Raw genomic sequence first — 8,431 nt, 5'->3', positions numbered from 1 at the left:
GAAAATTCCCTATACTTAGAACAAAAATTCCCTAGATCAGTAGATAAAAGAAATATAGTATGGAAATACCAATGTAAATGCACTTAACGTATCTAAGATTTTTTTTTTTTTTTTTTTGTGAAATAGGAAAAAATTATGATTTAGTAATTTTAAGGCTTATTTACCGTTTATTTTGGCATAGATATAAAGAAAAGGAGCATCCTTTCTTGACAGTGATTTTTCTTGAAACATAAAATAAAGTAACATTATGTATAATTATTCTGTGATGAGTGAATGTCCACCAAGTAATAATGAAATATTAAACTGAAACAAATAAATAAGATTCATGAAACAGCTTTGGTAGAAGTAACATAATGAATATTTTTTTCTGGTTAGTGAGTTTCATCAAGTTCTACAACCAAAAATATAAGATAAGAAAAAAAAAACTAAGATTCCCAAGCAAATTCAGATTGACATTTCCTAAGTCACTATTGAGAAATATATTAAAGCTTTCAATCATACTCTTCAATTCTTAATAGACGAAAACGTTCAGTATTTCGTCTCTTTTATTTTCCAATGGGTCTTCGCACAAAACATTGTATATGAGACTGAGTAGGTGTCTGGTGTAAACACACTGACAACGAACTGAATTAGATTATCCGTTGAGCTTAAGCCTCGCTGGATATAATTGGTTGAAACTCTAATGTTGTCGATCTCATTAGCCAATGAAAAATCTCTATGTTAAATATAACCTACAGAGACAAAACGGCTGCCCACTTAGCTTTCTCGCTTGTATACAATAAATACCAATTAATCTGTTTGAGTATAATGAAAGTAACAACAGCTACAAACCCATAAACTGCAACACAAAACATGACCCAAATTCCCCAAAATATTCTTAGAAAGTAAAATTCCCCAAACTTTCCCTAGATATACTAAAAAAGCCCCAATCTAGGGATAATATCCTCAGAAGTGGGAACACTCCTGCGGATACAGTCAACCATGTGGATCCTTAGGGATTCACACCAGGAGGCGTATATCTGCGGCAGAACCCGTAGCTTTGGCTGTATGAATTAATAACCAGGGCAAAGGAGAATCCTTCCACTAGTCGATTCTATTCACACTGACGATAAACCCCACGGTTAGGAAATAAAGAGGAAGGTGGAAATGGAATGACTTCGTTCAAGTAATTAAAATCCACTGATGGTAATAAAAAAAATGTATGTAGCAAATAACCAACACCTATGAATCATAGAAAGAAGTTTGGTCTATTAAATGAAAGAGAGGAAGGTGGATATAGAATGACTCCATTCAAGTAATTAAAATCCACTGATGGTAATAAAAAATGTATAAAGCAAATAACCAATACCTACGAATCATAGAAAGAAGTTTGGTCTATTAAATGAAAGAGAGGAAGGTGGATATGAAATGACTTCATTCAAGTAATTAAAATCCACTGATGGTAATAAAAAAAATGTATGTAGCAAATAACCAACACCTACGAATCATAGAAAGAAGTTTGGTCTATCAAATGAAAGAGAGGAGACAACGTTCCGCTCATCTGAATGGTATCAACCGGCGGCACCAAGACAAAATGTATTAGAGGCGGTCGCCGTTCCACATGGACCTCTACTGTATACGACAGGAACAAAGCTTACGTGTCAGAGCGGGCCATCGGTTGAAAAAAAAAATGCATGAGTGAGTACTGAAACACAAAATATGAGGACCAAACGCTGGAAAAGCTATGCGTTAAAAATGAATATATAAAAACTGAAAAAGGCTTAACATGGGCGGACAAAATGCGACACAAAAATTCAAACATTCGAGCAGTTTGAAAAAGCGTAAATGTTCTAACGACCGTGGGGTAACTCCGTTTTTTTTTTTTTTTCAAATGCCTGCAAGTTGACAACACACCAAAGCCTGCAGTCATCAATAAATCAAGAACACAAGTCCAATATATTTACGACAGGAAAAAAAGAAAAAGAAAAAGGAAAACACATTTACTTATTTAAAAAAAATCGGGGAAATATAATTTCAGAATATAAACGAAAGAATACAGCTGCAAATAAGTAAATAAATTAAGAAATGGATTAATTTGTTTAATAACAATAACATTACGATAACGATAAACAATCATCAAGATCAAGATGATGATGATCATGATCATGTCAATCTTGATGATGATCATGTTGATGAGCATGATGATAATAATGATGGTGATCATCATGACCATGATCATGATCATGATAATCATGACTATGATCATAATGATGATCATGTTGATGATCATGATCATAATAATGATCATAATAACGATGATCATGTGAACCATGATCATGATGATAATCATAACCATGATCTTGATGATGATCATGACCATGTTGATCATCATCATGACCATGATCATCATGATGATCATCATCATGATCATAGTGATCATGATCATGACAATGATGATCATGATAATAATGATTATGATGATGAGTAGAATGATTATCATGATGATGATCATGATCATGACAATGATGATCATGATAATTATTATGATGATGAGCATAATGAATATCATAGTGATGATCATGAAGATGACTGCGACCCAATCTTCAGCTGAGATGAAAGAAATAGACTAACTAACATCAACATTAATAAAAAAAAAAGTACTCAAACAGATTGAAAGACTTAAAGCTACAAAACCCCCAGGTCCGGGCGATTTTTTTCCTAGAAATATTTAGTAGATCAGGTAGACACTGTATTCGTGTCTATTTCTTGGGGGCAGGCAAACGTTGTTCCCGTTTTCAAAAAGGGTGAGAAATTGTCTATGGACAACTAAAAGCCAGGTCCATGAGTTAAGACTAATATTTTCAAATTCCCTATGGCATAAATAAGTAAAAATGAGCAGTCACCAAGTTCAGAATTCGGTTCTGAGTTCATGAGATCGATTTACTGATTTTTTGCAACTTTTGCTTATTAATTTAAGGGTTTTTCACAGTATCTGCTTTGAAGTCAAATGATTCCTGTTAAGTATAATTTCAATTGATGTTAACACAATAAATATGATAAATCAGTGATAAAAAGGAAGTTCTACAGGCCCCGGCTTTAGAAATGAAAATAAAAAGGAAACGAGTAGGGTACAATTAAGTATTATAAGTCGTTGATACACAGACAGTGATACAGTGCAGTGATGCAGACCGTTGATGAAGAGTATTGCTCTGGAGAACTGATACAGAATTGATAACAAAATTTTAGCGTTATAGTTTAATAAAAAAAAAAAAAAAATCTACGAGATTGGCGATTATATTTCAGTTCACTTTCGCGCAAAAGCTTCATGATATTATCTCCTATCGTACTTTCACTGTACTGTCCCTTGTGGCGCTCCTCGAAAGAGCTGACATCCTGGTGAAATCTTTCACCTTGTTCTTCTGAGTAGTCTTCCATGTTTTCTTTGAACTCATCAAGGTGGGCTTGTAGTACGTGCAGTTTCAGCGACATCCGGCAACCCATGCTCCGGTATGTACTCACAAGTTCGTCAACGATTTCCCTGTAGTTCTCTGCCTTGTGGTTTCCGAGGAAACATTTTGACTACAGAAACAAAGCTTGTCCAAGCGGCCCACTCAACATCAGACAACTTCTCAGGAAAGCTGTCGGAGTCAATAAATCGCTTCACCTGAGGCCCCACAAATACGCCTGCCTTGACCTCCGCCTCCGACAACTTCGGAAACAGCTTCTGGATGTGCTTCAAGGCCTCACCCTCTGGATCCAGCTCTTTGACAAACTGCTTAATGAGGCCCAATTTGATGTGTTGGGGTGACATCAGTAATTTCGTTAGCTCCACCAGTGGTTCTTGCTTCACGTTATGGGCCCCAAGCTCATAGCCGATCCTGAGGAGTCACTTCTTCTTCTCGTAGTGAAGGGCTGTATTTCGGCTATCCCTGATGCACAGACAGCAAGGGAACTTGGTGAAGCCTCCCTGAAGCCCCATCAAGAAGGCCACCATCTTGAAATTACCAATAACCTCCAAGCTGAATTGTTCGTACTTCAGTGCACTCAGCAGGATTTTGACATGTGACATATGCACTGAATGAGCCAGGGGAATCGAGGGTCACTGATTTGTGTTGTGCAGTAAAACAGCTTTCAGGCTTTTAGATGAACTGTCGATGAAGAGCCGCTAGTCAGAAGTGTTGCAGGGAATCCCCACAGCGTCGAAGAGACCTCTGATGTTATGGCAGTAGCACAACCCATCTCTAAGAGTAAAGAACACTGAAAAGCTGCTACGCCGCGTCCTCTGGGAAGTAATTTGAACGCTGTCGTCCAGTAAGTCCCACTGCTTCAGTTTCAAAATGAGCAGCTCGGCGCTGGACTTTGTCAAGGCCATTTCTCTTGAAGTCATTGACGTCCTCTTGTTTGGGGGTAGTAGGGGCACCTTTCACCAGCCACCCGGCGTCGACGGCGCACAGCAGATGATGCACCTTGCTCCTCCTCAGAATCATCATAGCTTGCTTCTTCTGCTGGACAAGAGTGATCTTTCAATGGAGGCTTTGGCACAGGTAGGTCGATTGTGTTATGGGGAGCAGGTGCAATAGATGACGGAATGTCAGGGGTACTCAATGGGAGGCGCATTTTTTGTTTTGTTGGGTTCACCATACAGAAATAACAGTCTGTGAGATGATCTGAAGGCTCACGCCAGACACGGGGGATAGCGTAATGCATTGCCCTCTTCTCTCCTCTAAACCAACCTTCAAGAGTGCGGCGGCAGTAGTCACAGATGACATGTGGTGCCCAGCGGTTTTTTTGGTCACCGACTGGTATTCCGATGTAGGCATGATAGACTCCCTTTGCACGGGTGCAACTGTCCAGGTAGCGTTTTTTAGCCCTCTTTGCAAAGAATTCTCCACACACGTAGCAGAAGGAATTCGTTGGGTATTTGCAACCACGAGCTGCTATAACATTAACTTCGTCAAACGTCTGAAAAAGTAAATGGATTAATTTAACCCTAAATGGACATAATTCTTTTTATAACCTAAACCATTCTAACAACATATATTGAGAAATAAAAAATATTAAACTTACCTTTAATCAAATAAGATAATAAACTAACTGCGTGACCATAAACTTCCACTTATATTTTTCATTGAAGCTCTGTTTTTCTGCAGTAGAAGTTGCCAATTTATGATATAAACTCCTTCAAACGTTACAGAATTGACAAATATTGTCATTTAAGTACTTATTTTGGTAAATATATAATAAATTTTGAAGAGTTTACAGATCTGTCACAGATGTCTATATAGGTTTTAACATAATATTATTTCAACAAAATAGATCTACTGACAACAAACCCAAATTTTAAACTCACAGACAGTTATTTTCCAACGATTTGAAACATAGTGAATCAGAAAATAGTGGTTAGCTGCCAGAAACAAGGATTTTTTTTTTACACGGTAATGGAATCAGAGATCACATTGTGAAACATAATTTGTGACTCACAGCACAAGTTCAACAAGGGGATGTCATGTGTTATTAATCTATCTTTTTACACTAATGACTACAAGACGTCAGATGAAATGATAGTTACGATGTTATCTACCTTTGGCAAAACGTTCGACAAGGTACCCCGCCAGAGACTCCTAAATAAAGCCCATGGCATAGGAGGAAGAGTATTTGAATGAATTAGATCATGAGCCAGTGACATAAAACAGCGGGTCACATTAACAATGTAAAAATTAAGTGAGGGAATGTTACTAGTGGAGCTCCCCAGGGCTCTGTTTTGGATCCCTTATTGTTCATTATGTATATAAACAACTTGGACAACGGGAATATTATTTATGTTAATAAGATTGCGGACGACACTAGAATAAGAGCGCCTGATTATGTCAGAAGACGCCTAGATTCTGCAAGAAGATATTAACAAATTGTTTGCTTGGTCAATGAAATGACAAATGGACTTCAATATCTCAAAGGGCAGTGTGTTAAACGTAGGTTTACCTAATCCAGATACCAGATATAGCTTAGATAAAACATTTTTAAAGAAAATTTATTGAGAGACGTGGGAATGTTAGTAAGTCCTAGCCTTAAATCCAGGAAACAGTGCATTTCCTGTTGTAGGCTGCTCCGGCCTGGTCCGCCTCGCATTCCTGTTCCTTGACTCTGGTGAGAGCCCCGTCCAATATTTTGCTTGGTTTGTGTGCAACATTGACACCAAGCCTCCGAAGCACTTGTCGTTTAGCGATACTCCTTCTTTTGTAGTTACCAGTTCATAACATATAATGTTCACAATAGAGATATTCGAGGTAAACCCCTAAGTGGAAGTCCTTGGGGACCTTACAAAGACTCAAAAGAAGTCATTAGCGGATGACTTCAAGACAGAGGTGTCGCCGAATAGTAGGTAAAGCAAGCTGCATCGGACTATTTGGTGCAGAGGGAATTCATTACAGAAGAAGAGGCCGAGTTCCTTGAAAGACCGAGTGATTTGATAACCAATCGTAAATTAGAACTAGAACGTGAAAAGATATAATTATAATATTTGCGATTACAGTCTAGACTGGACCAGACTGGGGAGACCGCAGCACGCTGGAGGTTAGAAAAGGTTATATGCTTCGTACCACGCTTTGATGAGGAGGACCTAGAGCAGTATTTTGCTCACTTCGTCTTACTCACTTCTAATGTTTTTATGGACAAAGCCCAAGATATCCTCGCGGCATTTGACACAGTGGATTGTTCATCTTACGATATGGTCAATCGAGAGGTGCTAAACGCCTATCGGTGCACACCCAAAGATTATAGGCAGCAGTGTCGACATTCGCGGAAGTTGGAGAACCAGAGTTATCTGGAGTTCTTATGGCTGAATCAGTCGTACTGCCGCCGCTGGGTCAAGAGTGTCCTCGAAACCCCATCTTACGAATCCCTTTTGGAATTCATCACCTTGGAGAATATCAAAGGCTGCATCCCGGCTCAGGTTCGAATCCATATGGATGAACCGGGGCTGGAAACGATCGTTGAGGTGGGGCCAGCAGCCGATATATACCATCTGACCAACTTCAGACCGTCAGTGAATGAATCAACTCAGCTTGGACTAAGAGAGACACAAGAGACTACCGTAGGGCAAACGTATACGCCGAAACCGGTAGATGAGTGCATAGACAGGGAAATGGTACAGGGCAGTGGGGCAGGGATGTCAATTTGTAAATATTGTAAGACACCAAGGGTTATGGTTTCCTGGATAGGTGAAAAAGAGGTGCCGGAGGTGGTGGCACCATTTTGCTCAAAAGGGTGGGTGGCGACGACAAAGAGGGACCAAACCCGTCAGGAGGTAATGTTACTACGGGACACGGGGGCAAGCCTGTCGTGTATTCTTAAACGCTTTATCCCAGGCTTTGGGAGTTACACGGGAAAGTCTGTGCGTGTTGCCGGTTTGCCTGAAACGAAGATGTACCCCATCTATTGGGTATTCCTGCAGAGTCCATTGGTTTCTGGCTACGTGACATTAGCCATTGTGGATAACCTCCAAGTCAGGGGTGTAATGGTGTTACTAGAGCATGATCTGGCGGGCGAAAGGGTGCACCCTGGTGGAGACGTACAATTTTTTCATGAATATCTTCCCCTACTACAGGAAGAACATAAAAATATTCGAGAACGGTAGCTTCCTCCGCCAGAGGAAGAGGTTTAAGATCTCCAAGGACGCGATCGATCGAAGTTACGCTCACCACCTTCAGCTTGAAAACACATCCTTCAGAAGGTTACTTCGAGAAACCTATTCACATCCCGAGGGACCTCGGCCACATCGCCCTCAAATTGAACCAACACTTCGGGCGTCAAGCAACACCAGACCTAAGCAAGACCCTCCTACAGGAAGACCACGGCGCAGTATCTCGTCCTCATGTGTCCTCAGATTAAGTATGGGTTACTTGGTTAAATGTTAATTGGGGTATGTGTTTGTTAATCACCAATCCTGGGCAGACTTTACAAGCCCTTTAGTGCTGGGGGTACGTCATGTAATCAACCTGACATTTTTATCGGGCTATGCTTTGTCTCTTGACCCACGCGCACCCCGCGACCTGGTTTGACTTGAGGATGGCTAGCACATGCCTGGCGACAATCATGTGACTGACTGTCTGGAGCACACGTGGCGCGCTTAACTATTCGTCTTGTGCATGCGCGAGCTAAGCTTATTTAAGCAGGGCGTGGGCAGAGACATTCTCTTTCTTTTATGAATAGTTGTAGTGGCCTTATTCCCGACGAAACCATTGATCTCTCTCAAATAGATGAAGATCCTCTTATCTACCCCATCGTTTTGGAGGAGGTAAAAGGGCTTATCTCGGCTTTAAAATTCAAATCCCCTGCCCCTTCAGGCATCGGCGCACACCTACTCAAATGTATGCCAGACAACATAATCTCACACATGGGGACAGTATACAATAGCTCACTATTGTCTGGGTACTTCCCACAGCTTTTCAAGGTC

The sequence above is a fragment of the Oratosquilla oratoria genome, chromosome 1 (genome assembly GCF_046742065.1).
Source record: "Oratosquilla oratoria isolate Oo_2021 chromosome 1, ASM4674206v1, whole genome shotgun sequence".
NCBI lineage: Eukaryota > Metazoa > Arthropoda > Malacostraca > Stomatopoda > Squillidae > Oratosquilla > Oratosquilla oratoria.
The sequence above is the reverse complement of the archived record's forward strand: the minus strand, read 5'-3'. Positions refer to the sequence as shown.